This window comes from Ranitomeya imitator, chromosome 4 (assembly GCF_032444005.1).
Source record: "Ranitomeya imitator isolate aRanImi1 chromosome 4, aRanImi1.pri, whole genome shotgun sequence".
NCBI classification, from domain to species: domain Eukaryota; kingdom Metazoa; phylum Chordata; class Amphibia; order Anura; family Dendrobatidae; genus Ranitomeya; species Ranitomeya imitator.
The window spans coordinates 712,419,531-712,438,138 of NC_091285.1; the positions used below are offsets into that span (position 1 = coordinate 712,419,531).

General features: G+C 46.8%; 1 protein-coding gene across 1 annotated transcript in view; it reads right to left on the reverse strand.

Annotated features, from left to right (window-relative positions):
* Positions 1-18,608, reverse strand: part of LOC138677402 (alpha-N-acetylneuraminide alpha-2,8-sialyltransferase-like) — a 265,474-nt gene that overhangs the window by 119,606 nt on the left and 127,260 nt on the right. The window lies entirely within an intron of this gene.

Sequence of the window (18,608 nt, forward strand, 5' to 3'; positions counted from 1 at the left end):
CATTATGATTTCATGTCAGATATTGAGAAAAATCATGCAGATGTGTCTTTATATATAGTGGATGGAAACTTCTGATTTCAGCTGTATATTTTCTTTGATTGCTCCATTTGTCGAAAAATATTTACTCCATTATTTAGGAGGCAACATGTATTGACTGCAGCTGCTCCCCCATAGATTGGTTTGAGGCTCCTTTGAATAGCTTGCTTGCTTCCTCTGTCCCCTCCGATTATCCACGGACAACAGAGAGGGGATCATTATTCTCTTTATCTCCTGACTGTTGTGGCCCATCTTCTCTTCCTCCTCATCCTCCTCGATTTGTTCCTTGACTCCTGCACCTTCACTAACAGTATGACTGGTACCATGAGCCCCCCTTGATCGCTATAATCCACCCTTCCATGGTACCGACTTCTGCAATGACAGTCCGGAATGTTGAGAAGTGTTTACTATAGGCCACCTGGACAGACTGAAGATATGGAAGAACTCTTTTTACATCAAATTTCTCTGTACTCAAAAAAAGTACAACAGTGATCATGGGAGATTTTAACTATCCAGATATTTGTTGGGAATCTCTCTCACACAAACATAATGGGTCCCGAAAATTCTTATCTTCTCTTGCTGACAACTTTATCTTTCAAAATGTAGAAGAGAGAACAAGAGGGTCCGCAAGCTTGGACCTAAATATTAATAGCGAGGAAATGCTTGAGGAAGTAAAGGTGACTGGGAATTTAGGAGACAGCGATCGTGATATCCTCGAATTTTGGATTACTAGAGGAAGAATATTTAAGTAAATAGGGCAGCACACTGCAGCGCCAAAACATGCAAACTTGAAAACACAAAATTTGAACTGCATTACTGCACTGAAAATATGAAAAATGAGAGCTTTTAGCGCATAAAAATGGCCAATTTTATGTGTACCTCGTAGCCACGATAAGGCATCTCTCTTATACGAGGCCCTACGCTTGACCTACCTCTCTGAGAATAAACGTCTCCATCTGAATGGGTACATGTGAAACCTCTCCTTGGACTCAAATTCTCTCTCACTGTGGAGGGGTATTGGACCTATTATAATTAAAACACCTGAAGCTAGGAGGCGGGGAGTGCACGATCAGAAGGCTAGAGAATACATTTCAAAAAACCTGATCTGCACATCCAAACATAGACACAGTGTGAACAGGTGCTGAACCCAGAGTCGCCAACTCGTATATATTTAAGTAAATGTAAATGTATTCTCTAGCCTTCTGATCGTGCACTCCCCGCCTCCTAGCTTCAGGTGTTTTAATTATAATAGGTCCAATACCCCTCCACAGTGAGAGAGAATTTGAGTCCAAGGAGAGGTTTCACATGTACCCATTCAGATGGAGACGTTTATTCTCAGAGAGGTAGGTCAAGCGTAGGGCCTCGTGTAAGAGAGATGCCTTATCGTGGCTACGAGGTACACATAAAATTGGCCATTTTTATGCGCTAAAAGCTCTCATTTTTCATATTTTCAGTGCAGTAATGCAGTTCAAATTTTGTGTTTTCAAGTTTGCATGTTTTGGCGCTGCAGTGTGCTGCCCTATTTACTTAAATATATACGAGTTGGCGACTCTGGGTTCAGCACCTGTTCACACTGTGTCTATGTTTGGATGTGCAGATCAGGTTTTTTGAAATGTATTTACTAGAGGAAGAAGACCAGTGAAGACACAGACTTTAAAGTTAGACATCACAAAGGCAGATTTTATTGGACTCAGAAAGAGGGTAGGAAAGGTCCTATGGCCGGATGTTCAGGAGATGTCCCAGAAGATTGGAGATGGGCAAATTACAGGCCAGTGATCCTTACTTCTATACCAGGAAAGATCTGTGAACAAATTATTACACATCATTTATGTAAGCAATGGGATAAGAACACAGTAATTAACCATAGCCAGCAAGGGTTTGTAGTAAACAAGTCATGCAAGGTGTGATGCAGTGACCCCTGTGACAGCTAGGGGGCACTGCGTGTGCTACTCGGGATATGCATGGAGGCGTATCTGTTGTTATAATGGTGGTGAAACAGTGACTGGCAGAATTGTAAGTGGCCGTTATGTGTCGCAGAGGGAGTCTGCGTGGTAAGTCTGATGTAATGTTGTTGTTTTGGGACCTGTAGTCCCACAAGTGTTTGTGTAGTTGTAAGGGAGGCTTACTAGGCTAGTTATGAGAGATGGGCGGGTCGAACTAGCCACACACACACTCCCACCTGTGAGAGTGGTTACAGCTTCATAATGTGACCAGGGTGTGGGTCACATGGTTGCTGAGTGTGGACCTGGATGGTCTATGCTGGAAGGTCCTGGAAAGCCTATGTGTTGGGAGTGTCATCTCTCTGAAGAGCACATGGTAGGGCTTTGGACCTGGTGGCATGAGGTGTTGGATGAAGGTCCTGAGTAGCACCCGGACAGGTCACATGCCTGTGTGTTGGACGGTCCCCGGTAGGGACTGATGTCCTGAAGAGCATAGAGTAAGACTATGGTCCTAAACAGTCTTTGTTGGAAGCTCTTGTGAGTGGAGTCTTCCTGGAGCACCTGAGAGACTGTGGACCTGGATGGTCTGTGTTGGGGAAGCTACCGTCCTTCAGTGGCTCTGGACTGACTGATGTGTGCCGGCCAGGCAAGTTGGTGAACTCTGTAAGGCAGTTTCCACAGGAGAGAGGACTGACGAGGAGTCAGCAGGTGGAGCAGGAGCTCCCATAAGGTACCATTGACTGTTGGTGCTTGTGATATTCTATGAACTGTGTGGTCTCCCACGGTAACTGAATGAAGTGAGGTTCAGCGTGTTTAGAGTCCACGACCCAATGTCTTGTGCGCTATATGACTAGGGACATTGATGAACTGTTTGGCGTACGGACACCCATGGTAACTAGACGAAGTGAGAGGTCCAGCATGTTTAGTGTCTGTGAGACAAAGCCGTATATGAAGTATCTAAGACAAAGCTGCAAGTTAATGTCACCAGTTGGTGCCTGTTGTGTTCTATGAAATGTATATAATGAACTATGCATAACCTGGTTTATGATGCCATAATAAACCGTGTGGACTGTTTAAGTAGAAAAACCGTGCCTAAGTGCTTGAATCCCGTGCCAAGCGAGTTTCCCCCAACACATGCGGTAAGCACAATCTTACAAAGGCTAATCTAATTTCCTTCTATGATGGAATCACTGACTGGGTGGTATTGTATCTTGACTTCAGCAAAGCATTTCACAAAGCATCTCATAATATCCTTATTGAAAAAATGACCAATTATGGAACTGACAAGGCAACGGGTAGATGAATTAATAACTGGCTCAGTGATCATACTCAAACAGTGGTAATAAATGGTTGCACATCCAATTGGAAGAGTGTTTAGTGGGGTACCACAAGGTCCTGCCCTGGCCCCAATGCTACAAGTGAGGTATCACAAGGCTCTGTTCTGGCCCCAGTGTTGTTCAATATTTTAAAAATGATCTAGATAAGGGAATTGAAGGTAAACTTATCAAATTTGCAGGCGATGCAAAGCTGGAGGGAAAGCGAACACTAGAGGAGACAGAGAAAGGATTCAGAAGGATCTAGATAATCTTGAACAATGGGCAGTGACTAATAATAATTTCATTTCTATAATACCAACATATTCCGCAGCACTTTACATTTTAGAGGGGACTTGCACAGACAATAAAAGACATTACAGCATAGCAATAATCAGATCAAACAACAGATACCAAGAGGAGTGAGGGCCCTGCTGCTCGTAAGCTTACAATTAGAGTTGAGCAACTTTTACATTTTTAGGATCGAGTCGAGTTCGCAAAACCTGACTTTCTCAAAAGTCGGGTCGGGTGAAATCGGACGATTATTGCGAAAACTCGGGGGCTGACCGAAACACGAAACCCAATGCAAGTCAATGGGGAATCAAAGTCGGCAGTGAGTAGAGGCCAGGAAAACACCTAAAGTGCCCATTTTCTTGCCAAAAACATCCATTCGTATTACTGAAGCTTGTCAATCTTAATTTACTTTATAATAATAGTTAGGAATTGAAAACAAGGGGTCATTTGGCTAAAGTTGTGGGGGGGGTAGGGCTGGCTCAAGATTTTCGTGGGCCCAGGAAACGCGGAATACGTCACGACTGTGGAGCAGGGAGAGGTAAATATTTCAACTTTGCAAGTGTTGTGATCCTGAGCAGGCAGAGGGGGCCCACTAGTTGGCACTGACACAGGGCCCCTCATAGTACGGCGGTGTGTTTGATGGCGGGGGCACCTCCCACTGCCAGAGACACTTTTGTGTACCATGAGGGGCCCTGTGCCAGTGACGTCGCCAACGAGTATTCCTCCCCCCACCTGATGAAGGAACCTGCACTTTCATCTGCACCTTCCTCTTTGTCCTCGAGTAAGGTGGTATGGTATGCGGGAAGAGGAACCTGACTTTCAGCAGGGTCAGATTCTGGCTGTGTAGAGTGCAAGGGGAATGTAGTGGTCTGGGTCAATGTACCAGCAGACTCATCTATCACTGGCTGGGCAATGGGCAGGATGAGGAGGAAACACAGATATAGGCCCAAATAATAAAGTGGGCTAAGTGCAGTTCAAAATTGGTAACAGGACTAACCAGGCGGCATTGCTTTGTTCAGCAGAGGACAACTGTAATGAGAGGCTGACACAGTTAGTAGGCCCAAATCGGTAAGTAGGCTAAATGCAGTTCAAATTTGGTAACAGGATTAAACTGACGGCATTGCTTTGTTCAGCGGAGGACAACTGTAAGGAGTGGCTGACACAGTTACTAGGCCTAAAATAAAAAAGTAGGCTAAATGCAGTTCAAAATTAGTAACAGGAGTACACAGGCAGCAATGCTTTTTTCAGGGGAGGAGGACAACTGTTATGAGAGGCTCACACAGACTTAGTAGGCCTAAAATAAAAAAGTAGGCTAAATGCAGTTCAAAATAGGTAAGAGGAATACACAGGTGGCATAGCTTTGTTCAGTGGAGGACAACTGTAATAAGTGGCTGACACAGTTAGTAGGCCAAAATAATAAAGTGGGCTAAATGTCAGCCCAAAAAATACTTAATAAATAAACAAGTGGCATAGCTAGGTACAGGGGTGGGCTCATCTGCTGAGTAGCAGACAGTGGTAGTGGGCGCAAAGTATTAACTGGTCTAAATGGAGGCCAGAGCTCCTGTATATTTTTACTATCATCTATCATTTCAACAAATTTGTATTGGCAGTGCCATTGAAGGATTTAACAGCACAGACTACACAGTGGTGGAGCAGGGAGAGGTAAGTTTTGCAAGTGGTAGAGCATTGTTCGAGCATGGGGGGGGACACTCTCTCGTGGGCGGCGGTACTGGCACAGGGCCAATCATATTACGACAGTGTGTCTGACATTGGTTGTGCACCACCACCGTCAGAGACACTTCATTGTACTATGAGGGACCCTGTGCCAGTGCCGTTGCCCAAGAGTGGGCCCACCCACCTGTCCAGGCAAACAGCACTCTCACGGGTGCTTGCGCCAAGTGGTGACCACGGCCCTGTTGGGAGAATCAGCCCATTTAGGGAAGTATAAAAATGGCTTATAGTGGACATTCAGCAGCTGCAAATGGAGGAATTGAAGAAGTCAGTAAGAGGAGGCCAAAAGCAAGACATTTTTCAGGCAAGCTACGTGTCAGCAGAAGGTGGGGCAAAATAATTTGAAATCCATGATTGGTTCATTTTAATGAAGGTTAGATCATCAACATTTCTGGTAGCCAGACGAGTCCTTTTTTCGGTCAATATTGAACCAGCAGCACTGAATACTCTTTCTGATAGGACACTAGCTGCTGGGCAAGCAAGCTCCTGCAATGCATATTCTGCCAATTCAGGCCAGGTGTCTATTTTTGATGCCCAGTAATCAAAGGGGAATGACAGTTGAGGGAGAACATCGATAAGGGAGGAAAAGTAGTTCGTAACCATACTGGACAAATGCTGTCTCCTGTCACTTTTAATCGATGCAGTAGTACCTGTCGCGTCTGCGGTCTTTATGAAATAACTCCAGAACCTGGTCATAAAACTCCTCTGTCCAACGCCACTTTGGATTTGTGCACCTCTAACACCTCTGCCATGTTACCCCCTACAGCGCGTGTGAGAACCATCACCGGCGCTGAGTGCTGGGAATGCCTGAATCAAACGGTCTACAAGAGTTGTTTGTTTGGTTGCCAATATTTGCTCAAGGTCCTCATGTGGCATGAGATTTTGTAATTTTCCTTTATATCGTGGATCCAGGAGGCAGGCCAACCAGTAATCGTCATTGGTCATCATTTTGATAATGCAGGAGTCCCTTTTTAGGATATGCAGGGCATACTCAGCCATGTGTGCCAATGTTCCAGGTGTCAATTCACTGCTTGTGCTGGGTTGAGGAGCACTTTCTTGCAAATCAACATCACTTGTGTCCCGCAAAAACCCTGCACCTGACCTTGCAATGCCACCAGTTTCTATTGCCCCCTGAGAAGCATCCTCCTCTCATAAATATTCATCCCCATCATCCTCCTCCTCCTCCTCTTCATCCGCCACCTCGTCCAGGAGAGTTCCCTGAGCAGACAATGGCTGACTGTCATCAAGGCTTCCCTCCTCCTCAGCTGCAGATGCCAGCTCCTTAATGTGTGTCAAAACTTTGCATCAGCAGACACATTAGTGGGATGCTCATGCTTATGATGGCGTCGTCTGCACTTACCAGCCATGTGCATTCCTCAAAACAATGAAGGACTTGACAGGTCTTGGAGCTTCGACCACTGCACACCAAACAACTACATGTCTGCGATCCAAGTCCCTGCCCGTGTATGTGTATCCTCCCACAAATTAATTACAGCACGCCTCTGTTTGCACAGCCTCTGAAGCATGTCCAGTGTGGAGTTCCACCTTGTTGCAATGTCGATTATTAGTTGGTGCAGGGGAAGATTCAGCGATCGCTGATGGTTCAGCATACTGCTGGAGTGTACGGGCGACCGGCGGACGTGCAAGCAAAGTCTTCGCACCTTCAGGAGCAGGGCTGGTAACTCCGGATAATCTTTGAGGAAGCACTGCACCACCAGGTTCAAGGTGTGAGCCAGGCAAGGAATGTGTTTAAGTTCTGAAAGGGCTATGGCAGCCATAAAATTCCTTCCGTTATCACTGACTACCTTGCCTGCCTCAAGATGTACACTGCCCAGTCATGACTGAGTTTGTTGCTGCAAGTACTCGGCCAGTACTTCCGCGGTGTGTCTGTTGTCACCCAAACACTTCATTTGTAACACAGCCTGCTGACGCTTACCACTAGCTGTTCGGTAATGGGACACCCCGTGTGCAACACTGGCAGCAGCGGATGGAGTGGTCATGCGACTGCGCTCTGTGGACGAGCTTTTGCTTCTGGAGGAGGAGGAGGGGTGGCGAACGCCTACAGCCAACCGTTTCCTAGACCGTGGGCTAGGCAGAACTGTCCCACTAAGGCTGTCCCCTGTGGACCCTGCATCCACAACATTAACCCAGTGCGCCGTGATGGACACGTAACGTCCCTGGCCATGCCTACTGTTCCATGCATCTGTTGTGAGGTGCACCTTTCCACTGACTGTTTGCCTCAGTGCATGGACAATGCGGTCTTTGACATGCTGGTGGAGGGCTGGGATGGCTTTTCTTGCAAAGAAGTGCCGACTAGGTAGGTCATAGGTCATAGCGTGGTACTGCATAGGCCATCTGGTCATTGAAAGCTTCGCTTTCAACCAAGCGGTAGGGCATCATCTCTAATGAGATTAGTCTAGCAATGTGGGCGTTCAAACCCTGTGTACGCGGATGAGAAGATGAGAACTTTCCTTTCCTATCGAGAGTCTCTTGTAGGCTGAGCTGGACTGGAGAGCTGCATATAGTGGAACTAGCGGTGGTGGTGGTGGACATGGCGGATTGAGAGAGGGTTGGTGATGGTATTCTTGATGTTGGCCTACATACAGTGTTTCCTACCAATAACCTTGTGATTCCCTGACTGCTTTGGCCTTGCGACGGTACCTCCACATTTGCTGCTGGTGGTGTCCTAACCGGTGGGCTTACAGTGAGGGAAGCAATGTAGCATTGCTGACTACCTTCATTCTGAGCAGGCGCACCAACGGTACGGGACGTTTCGTAGTTAGTCCAGGCTTGCAAGTGCATGCTGGTTAAATGTCTAAGCATGCACGTTGTATTTAAATTTTGAAGATTCTTCCCTCTGCTAAAGGTCTTTGAGCATTTCTTACAGATACTGTAACTTTTGACTGATCGTTCAAATCTTGGTTAAAAAATTGCCCCACTGCACTCTTCCTACTATGGAATACCTTTTCAGGCATTGCACGCTGTGCTACTTTCTCCGGATGGCCACGCTGTCCTAAAACTGTTTTTGTTTTTGACAAACGTTTTTGGCCTGATACGGGCCTGCCAGATGAAAGCTGTTGCGATGTAGATGCCTGCTGCGGATCATCCTCTTCTGCTTCTGAGCTACTGGCAGCGGCACTCTCTTCCCCCAATGGCTGCCAATCTGGGTCAACAACTGGTCATCTATCACCTCCTCTTCAATGTCATGTGCACCTTCCTCTGTGTCACCGTGTAAGGTGCTATAACGTTCGGGACGGGGAACCATACACTCATCAGGGTCAGATTCTGGCTCAGTACACTGCGAGGGCAATGTAGTGATCTGAGTCATTAGAACAGCATAATAATCTAGCTGTGGCTGTGCATCAGTGCACTCCATGTCCGATACATCTTGTAATGGGCTGTTAACAATTTCCCTTTCTAACCCAGGCACGGTATGTGTAAAGAGCTCCATGGAATAACCTGTAGTGTCGCCTGATGCATCCTTCACTTTTGGTTTGGGTGAAGGACACAAGGAAACATATTGTTCCTGACCGGGAGCATCCACTGACGTCTCGCTGCTTTTATATTTGGAACTTTCTGAAGAGGAGGCAAAAGAGCTAGAGGCTGAGTCAGCAGTGTAAGCCAAAACTTTTTCCTGCTGCTCCGGCTTTAAAAGCTGTTTTCCTACTCCCAGATAAGGGAGCCTTTGAGGCCTTGTGTGGCCAGATGATGACGCTGCCTCAACTCCTCCAGCCTTAGGCGCTATTGTGCTTTTGCCACTACCACCAGATGCACCACCACCACCATCAGTACCAGCTGGCAACGACCGCCCACGGCCTCTTCCACCAGACTTCCTCATTTTTTGGAAAATCTAACCAAAATAACAACCATTATATGGTACTGTAAAACAATGTAGAAGGTGTATATAAACTTGTTGAGAATTTAAATCTCACTTTTTCGGGGGGGAGACTAAACCAAACCTCAGGCCCTGTGTATATAACAACGCAATCTAAGTGGCAGAAAGTGGCTGGAAGATATATGAAAAAATACAAGGACTTAAGTACAATTTCAATCTCCCTACAATGATCTCAGGACAAGTATGGCAGCAATAAAAGGACTGCTGCACACAAAAGTGTGGACAAATAAACAAGAGAACTGTGCAGAAAGGAGCAACAGGATTTTTCCTTTTAAAAAGCAGTTGGTTTGCACAGCGGCGTACAAACAGCAATGCAACTATCAGGGAGCCTTCTAGGGCAGCCTAATAAGCTACAGAGCTGATACACAAAAATATAAACTCCACTGTCCCTGCAAAAAAATGGTGGTGTTGGACAGTGGAAATCGCTACAGCACAAGCAATTTGGGTGTTAATCTTCCCTCCCTAACTATATCCCTTCTTCTGATGAAGCTGCAGCAACCTCTCCCTATGCTAAGATCAGCAGCAGTAAGATGGCGGTCGGCGGGAACGCCCCTTTATAGCCACTGTGATGCTGCAGAAAGCAAGCCAATCACTGTCAGGCCCTTCTCTAAGATGGTGGGGACTGAGACCTATGTTATCACGCTGCCCACACTCTGCGTCCTCCTTCATTGGCTGAAAAATGGCACTGAAAGCGTCATATGAAACGTGACTTTTGCACGCAGATCTGCCACCTCATGGCTGATCCCACACTAGGATCGGGTCGGGTTTCATGAAACCCGACTTTGCCAAAAGTCAGCGATTTTTGAATTTGTCCGATCTGTTTCGCTCAACCCTAGTGAAGAACAGAGATACAAGAGCTTCTGCTTCAACTTCTTCATCCACCTGCCACATGGAGTCTGAAGGCGTCTCTACAGGAAGTATCTTCTGCCCATAGTTCAGAGAAATAATTTTAAGCGACAGGGATGTTCCTGGTAACTGGTCACTGGTATTGTCACTGGAGGTGTGCGGAGAGGGCGCCACTGCTTCCTTTTCTTCAGTGGCGTCTGCACACCATGACTTAACCAGCAGATCAGGTGGAGAAGTTGACAACACTGTAGACTGACCTTGCATTATAGGAACTAGAGACTTCTTGAGAATAGGTAGTTCAAAATGCAGCACCATGCTGGGTCTTCGGACCGGACTGGGCAGTAGAGTACCCGGCTCATCTGGTTTGCAGCTTGAACATATCTGCAGGACCGAAGCTCCCCCAAGGCACCGGAACAGACACAGACTTTAGCGGAAGGGAGTTATTCTTACCAAGGGCAGTCTCTCCTACTGGCCCGAGGTTTTGGAGCTTTAGATCCCCTGGACAGAGGCCATCCAGGTGTTCCTTACAACAGCAGCGATATTGTATGCACTTCTTATGGCTGATTTCAGGCTGCTGCTTTGCCAGCCCACTCTCATCAACCTTCTTAGGCTTCACACGGGTAGCTGCTTTAACGAGTAGAGGAACTGGAGGGTCACAGATGGTCATGGCTTGATGTGGGGGTTTCTTCACGGGTTTCGCCCATCTGGAGTGCCTCTCGGATCTAGATGGGGGAAGACTTTACAGGAGCAGCAGGACGAGGTATGTCAAAGACTCTACGGAAGGCCCCAAGACTCATGATGATAGGATCCCCTGCTTCCCAGAGGGGAAAAATCCATAATAAAGCATCTCTTGCTAGGTAGGACATAACATAACCCACCTTAAACTGGTCAGAGGGGAAACAAGCTGCATTCAGCAGGATGTAGTGCAAGCACTGTTCCAGGAATCTTTGGCATTCTTCTGGATTCCAATAGAACCTGGGTGGGCCTGCTGGGTCGTGCTCCTCCTCATAGGCCTGAAGTTGCTTGAATAGAGCATTACAGACTATAATTGGGTCAGAATTCTCTTCAATCTGAACCACCCTTGGTGGAACAAATTTTTCAGGTTGCTCATACGGGCAGGAAAAAAGTTCATCATGCTCTGCGAGCGGTAGGACATGGGATACAGCGGAGGCCATGGCCTGTGAAAACTGTCACGCTCACGCCCTGACTGGTGGGCGTGAGCTCGGAGGGTTTGTGGCCCCACTGTGCTACAAACCAGACTACCCTGGAAAGGGCTATAACAGCTGCCTGGGTTTTCACTGGAGCCTCTGATGGTGAGGTCAGGCTTGTGCAGCAGGCAGCTGCCAGGTGCTACTCCAGGGTGGTGTCCGGCTGTGGCTGCTGATCCCACTTGGAGAGCAGGAACACTAGGACAGCTGTGGGCATCAGGCAGGACTGGCAGAAGAGCACGGCTGAAACTCAGACGAGTAGGCTGGCACGGCTGAGACACAGGGCTGGCAGAGACACGGCAGAGAACACAGGGCTGGCAGGCACGGCAGAAACACAGGGCTGGCAGGCACGGCAGAGAACACAGGGCAGACAGGCATGGCAGAGAACACAGGGATGGCAGAAACACAGGACTGGCAGGGACGGCAGGAACACAGGACTGGTTGGTGTGGTGTATGAAGGAACAGATAGGGACCTGTTCACACTGGAGGTACAGTTAAGAAAACAAGCAGAAAGGAATGAAGTATGAAGGAACAGATTGGGACCTGTTCACACAGGGGTTGCAGGTATGGAAACAAGCCAGAAGGAAAGGAGAATGAAGGAACAGGTTGGGACCTGTTCACACAGAAGATTCAGGTACGGAAACAAGCCAGGAGGAACGGAGAATGAAGGAACAGGTTTGGACCTGTTCACACAGGAAGAGAAGTGCAAGGCTGCAGATAGGAGCGGAAGAGCAGCAAGAGGTAGTGTAGCAACAAAAGCTAAGCAGAGCAGAACCGCAAGGAATGCGGAGAGGAGCTGCAGCAAGAGATTTCTGCAGAAACTGAGCGGAGCCACAAGGAATTTGGAGAGGAGCTGCAGCAAGAGATTACTTCAGCAATGGGAGTGGAGCAAAGTAGAACGGAGCAGAACCACAGGAGTGCGGAGCAGAGGTAAAGCCACAAATGTACAGAGCAGGCAGAGCCGCAAGAGTGTGGAGTGTAACCAGACTGAGAACACATGCAAAGACACAGCAGGGAAGGAAGCCATAGACAAGGAGACAGAGGTAGGACAAAGTACAGACAAGGCAATGGAACAAGACACAAGGACAAAGACACAGGGACCAGGATATTTTGCCTCCTGGAGGGCGGACAACAATATCAAGGCAAAAACACAGAGAAAAGCCTCTAGAAAGGGAGTAACACAGAGCAAGGCCTGGCAAACTCAGAAGCAAGACACAAACTGAGCTAACACATTGCACAGGCCCAGACCACAGGGGGGAGCTGCACTAAATACTGTAGGCCTCTTGGTAATTGGTCAGTAACAGATTAGACAGGTGCTCCTGATTCCTATAAGAACCAGAGAGTTCAGGCGCTGCCCCCCTATACACATAGCCATGAAGCATGCAGAGAGCAGAGGCCCAGAATATGGAGCTGGCAAGAAATAGAAACCACATCATGACCTGGAGCAGTGGGTAACATAGTGTGAGAGATTAGAGGCCATGCCGTGATGCCAGCAGAGTTGTTACAAAACTTTTTGACATTGAGGGTGATCAATGAGTGGAACCAGCTGCCACGAGAGATGGTGAGTTCTCAATCAATGGAAGTCTTCAAACAGAGGCTGGACAGACATCTGTCTGAGATGGTTTAGTGAATCCTTCATGATTCTATGATATTGTTATCCCTTCCAAATACTTCTCTGCTTCCCCCTTCTTCCTCTGGGACCACCATCTTCTCCCGCGGACTATTCAAAGTGTGTTCCGGTATGCAGAAAACTGCACTAATGATGCTAATGACGACATTGTCAGTGCCAACCATTTTAGTAGCCATTTTGAAACTGTGCAGAAAGGACATACTGCACTAGGGGTCATTCCTGCTGCCAGAGTCGCTGCAACATGTGAAGAGTGGAATGCCACTTGTTGGCACAACACATATCACATGTTTAACCGGTGGGCTGAAAGACCTCTGCTGCGATGCAAGTCATTAACCTGCGAGGTTAGAATGGCTGAAGTGAGCACAGAGCGACCGTGCTTTCTGTAACAGTGCGTCCATGCCAAGATAGTGGCGGAGAAATTGCTGTACTACCAGGTTGAGGATGTGAGCCAAGCAAGGCACATGTGGGTTGATGCCCCGGCATAGGGTTGCCACCAGGTTCACAACATTATCACACATTGCCTTCCCTGCCTCCATCTTCAGTGGTGAAAGCCAAAGCTCAAACTTGGACTGGAGAGCTCTACATAACTCTTGACTTTGATCTCCAAGGCATATTAGTTTAAACACTTCCTGATTGTAGTGAGCCCTGGCTGCACCTTACGGGGGTGGAAGGGATTCTCTCTGCACTGTTTGAATGCTTGTCTCATTAAGGGAGAGGTGGAGGCCCTAGAGTAGGTGGAGGAGGCTGAAGCATTGGAGAAAATGTAAGATACAGAGGCTTGTCTCACAAGCCTTTGGGATTCCAAGACATGTGGAGCAGCTCCTTGCCTGCCTGCACCCACACCCACCAGAGTCATCCTGTGACCAGTCAGTGAGATGTAATGCCCCTGGCCATGTTTGCTCATTCAGGTGTCTGTCATGAAATGCACCCTGGCATACATAGATTTTTTTCAAGGAATCTGTGATGTTTTCTGCAACATGTTAGTGTAGCGCAAGCACAGCTTTCTTAGAGAAGTAAGAGCGACTGGGCAACTGGTACTGGGGGACTGCAATGGCACAGCTCTTGGAAGCTGTCTATATCCACCAGGTGAAAAGGCAGCATTTCCATGTAAAATAGATTGGAGATAGTGTAGTTCAAGCTACTAGCTTTGGCATGTGTAGGAGGAAACATTGTTTTATTTTGAAATCTTGCCTGCACAACAATATTAACCCTAACAATTTTGATTAGGAAATGTGGCCTGGTTCCTGCTCACCAATATTAGCCCAAACATTTTTGATTAGAGAATGACGTGGCGTCCCGCTTATTTGTTTTGCCTTAGCAGGCTACTAAAATCAACTAGGGGCAGATATTAATAGGCTGGAAAGGTTGATGGATATTGGCCCCTTAGCAGCACAATAAGACCAGCTCAAAGCTGTATGCTTTCTTATGTTTAGTTATTAAAAATAAGGAGGACTCTACATACTTTTTTAATTATTTATTAGTTTCACACATGGTCAAAGTTGTTGGTACCCCTTGTTTAATGACGGAAAAACCCACAATGGCCACAGAAATAACTTGAATCTGACAAAAGTAATAATAAATAAAAGATCTATGAAAATGAACAAATGAAAGTCAGACATTACTTTTCAACCATGCTTCCACAGAATTTAAAAAAAAAGTAAAACTCATGAAATAGGCCTGGACAGAAATGATGGGACACCAGAAAACAATGTGACACAAGGGACATGTTAACTCACGGTGTGTCCACTATCTAGCATCACAGGGGTCTACAATCCTGGAATCAGTGAGTGGCCGGTATATAGGGCTACAGATCCTCACTGTGCTGTGTGGTGACATGTTAGATCGCGGTGTGTCCCCTCATCACAGGGGTCTACAATCCTGGAGTCAGTGCGTGGCCGGTATATAGGGCTACAGATATCACTGTGCTGTGTGGTGACATGTTAGATCGCGGTGTGTCCCCTCATCACCGGGGTCTACAATCCTGGAATCAGTGAGGGGCCGGTATATAGGGCTACAGATATCACTGTGCTGTGTGGTGACATGTTAGATCGCGGTGTGTCCCCTCATCACCGGGGTCTACAATCCTGGAGTCAGTGCGTGGCCGGTATATAGGGCTACAGATATCACTGTGCTGTGTGGTGACATGTTAGATCGCGGTGTGTCCACTCATCACAGGGGTCTACAATCCTGGAGTCAGTGCGTGGCCGGTATATAGGGCTACAGATATCACTGTGCTGTGTGGTGACATGTTAGATCGCGGTGTGTCCCCTCATCACCGGGGTCTACAATCCTGGAATCAGTGAGGGGCCGGTATATAGGGCTACAGATCCTCACCGTGCTGTGTGGTGACATGTTAGATTGCGGTGTGTCCCCTCATCACAGGGGTCTACAATCCTGGAGTCAGTGCGTGGCTGGTATATAGGGCTACAGATATCACTGTGCTGTGTGGTGACATGTTAGATCGCGGTGTGTCCCCTCATCACCGGGGTCTACAATCCTGGAGTCAGTGTGTGGCCGGTATATAGGGCTACAGATCCTCACTGTGCTGTGTGGTGACATGTTAGATCGCGGTGTGTCCCCTCATCACAGGGGTCTACAATCCTGGAGTCAGTGCGTGGCCGGTATATAGAGCTACAGATATCACTGTGCTGTGTGGTGACATGTTAGATCGCGGTGTGTCCCCTCATCACCGGGGTCTACAATCCTGGAATCAGTGAGGGGCCGGTATATAGGGCTACAGATCCTCACCGTGCTGTGTGGTGACATGTTAGATTGCGGTGTGTCCCCTCATCACAGGGGTCTACAATCCTGGAGTCAGTGCGTGGCCGGTATATAGGGCTACAGATATCACCGTGCTGTGTGGTGACATGTTAGATCACGGTGTGTCCACTCATCACAGGGGTCTACAATCCTGGAGTCAGTGTGTGGCCGGTATATAGGGCTACAGATCCTCACTGTGCTGTGTGGTGACATGTTACATCGCGGTGTGTCCACTCATCACAGGGGTCTACAATCCTGGAGTCAGTGAGGGGCCGGTATATAGGGCTACAGATCCTCACTGTGCTGTGTGGTGACATGTTAGATCGCGGTGTGTCCCCTCATCACCGGGGTCTACAATCCTGGAGTCAGTGCGTGGCCGGTATATAGGGCTACAGATATCACTGTGCTGTGTGGTGACCTGGTGAGTATCACACGCAACATGGACCAGAGGAAGCGAAGGAAAGCGTTGTCTCAAGAGATTAGAAAGAAAATTATAGACAAACATGATAAAGGTAAAAGTTATAAGATCGTCTTCATGCAGCTTGATGTTCCTGTGACTACAGCTGCACATATTATTCCGAAATGTAAGATCCATGGGACTGTAGCCGACCTCCCTGGACGCGGCCGCAGGAGGAACATTGATGACAAATCAAACAGACGGATAATACGAATGGTAACAAAAGAGCCAGAAAAACTTCTAAACAGATTAAAGGTGAACTTCAAGCTCAAGGAACATCAGTGTCAGATCGCACCATCCGTCGTTGTCTCAGCCAAAGTGGACTTCATGGGAGGCGACCAAGGAGGACACCATTGTTGAGCTGTGAATTGTGTAATTTCTGTGACCATTGTGGGTTTTTCTGTCATTAAACAAGGGGTACCAACAATTTTGACCTTGTCTGTAAATATTCATTTAATTATCTAATTAATTTAATCCTAGATCACATACATATGAATGCCCCTGCAACTACCAAGAGGCAGACACCTGCCCTGAAGAAGCCACATATGCCATTGGCGATACGCGAGGGGTTTGTTTGTCCTCTATGACCTCTGTTCGTTAACATGGCCCCTCTTAGATTCTTATTATTCTGATGCATGCAGGTTTGATCCCGATCGCTTCTCCTCGATGCACAATCTGTGTGTCATCTGTTGGGCATCACTATTGATTTTGTTGCGGTCTGGTTCAATAGTGTTTTCATTTTACACTTCTGCACTCATGCACTTTACACCTATGTGTCCTATTATTGCTAGCACATTGATTATATTTGCTTCAATTGCTCTTTGTACCAGGTTTTACACCTTTTATCAGTTAGGTGTCACATTCCATGCATGGTGCCGTACGCCAATGCCATGGTAGGTTGCCAGGAAATTAAACCCTGCCTTCATTGTTTTCATCTACCTTGCATTTGGTATATCGAATGCATTTCTTCATCAGTTGTCGGGGATTTGTCACGTGTACACATTAATCGGTTTTGGCTATAATGAGGGCCATTAACTGTTCTCCATCAGCGACCATTTCTCGCTTTTTAATCTGTTTGCTTTTCTTGTGTGTTGCTTTTCAATAAAATTAACTCTTATTGATGATCCCTATTTGTCAGCATGCATCTTTCCTCTAGCTTCTTACTCGTGTCATTTGCAAGCATGTTTTAGGTGATCCCGCCTTTCCATTATTGGGTGGTGCCCTCTTTTCTAAACCGGTCCTTTCTTATGGCTTTAAATGCATCAATTTTGAAATCCGTGAAGTCAAAATGTTCTGGTAAACCATAACTGGGTCCTTTTGTTAATAATGATATTGAATCTTCATTGAGGGGATGATTTGTCAAATTGACGACTACTTTCCCCTCTAATGCATCCATTACTTCCTCCAGGATAACTGCTTTGCTTTATTCCTGATGCGGTTGCCATATTGTTTCCTACTCCTCCTCGTATGTTTTCTAAAGGGTTAGAGGTGTTGGGAGTAGAAGATGTGGAGTTGGAAAGTTCCTCGGATCTCAGGCTCATCAGATCCTCGGCGGAACTAGAGTCCGAGTCTGTTGTCCATCCATCCTGAGTGGTTTTTCTTTGTCTTAGATTTTTGTCCTGGAAAAACCATCAGATCCATATTTGTGAGTTTCGATAATCCTTACCGTTCAATCACGTCAGAATAAGGTTCCCCTAAATTGATAAAATGTGAAGGATTATCACAGATCAACAAGGTAAGCGCTTTTCAGGTCTTGAGAAAGTTAACTACTCATACCATACATTATTATTGAAAAAAGACGCCAGATGGATTATGAAAGTAAATGTGCCAGATCCTTGAGGTCTAAATTACAGAATCGATATGACAGTGTTTTTATAAGATAAAGTGGATTTTTATCACTGTCTGCATTGTTTTCCCCTCAATGACGTTTTACTTAGGACTTCCCTAAAAGGAAGTAGCTTTACGTCATCACACAACGGGACCGGCAGGAGCGTCGGTAAAACACGAGACGGTCGTCATCCTTCACCTTGCACCTCACGCTTACTGAATGTCCCTCACAATGGAATGAAGAACTATTTTAAGGAATGGTGAGTGTCGCATTTTTCTGCTCTCATTCATGAAGATTATCCTTATTATAGGAAGCAGAGCACCATGATATTCCATTATACCATATGGTGTTCACATATGGCATTTCCCCACGTGATAATTGTTCACTTTTTAGGATACATTTGTGCAAACTTCAGACTAGACCTCCAGCAGCTTGGATTGTGGCCTCTCCACTCTTCCTCCAGACTCTGGGACCTTGATTTCTAAGGTCTAGCGTGAAGCTTTCACAATCGGTGATGGTTGGGGGCCATGTCATCTGCTAGTGTGTTTTATCAAGACCAAAGTCAGCGCAGCCGTCTACCAGGACATTTTAGAGAACTTCATGCTTGCCTCTGCCAACAAGGTTTTTGGAGATGGAAATTTCAATCTCCAGCAGGATTTGGCCCCTGTCC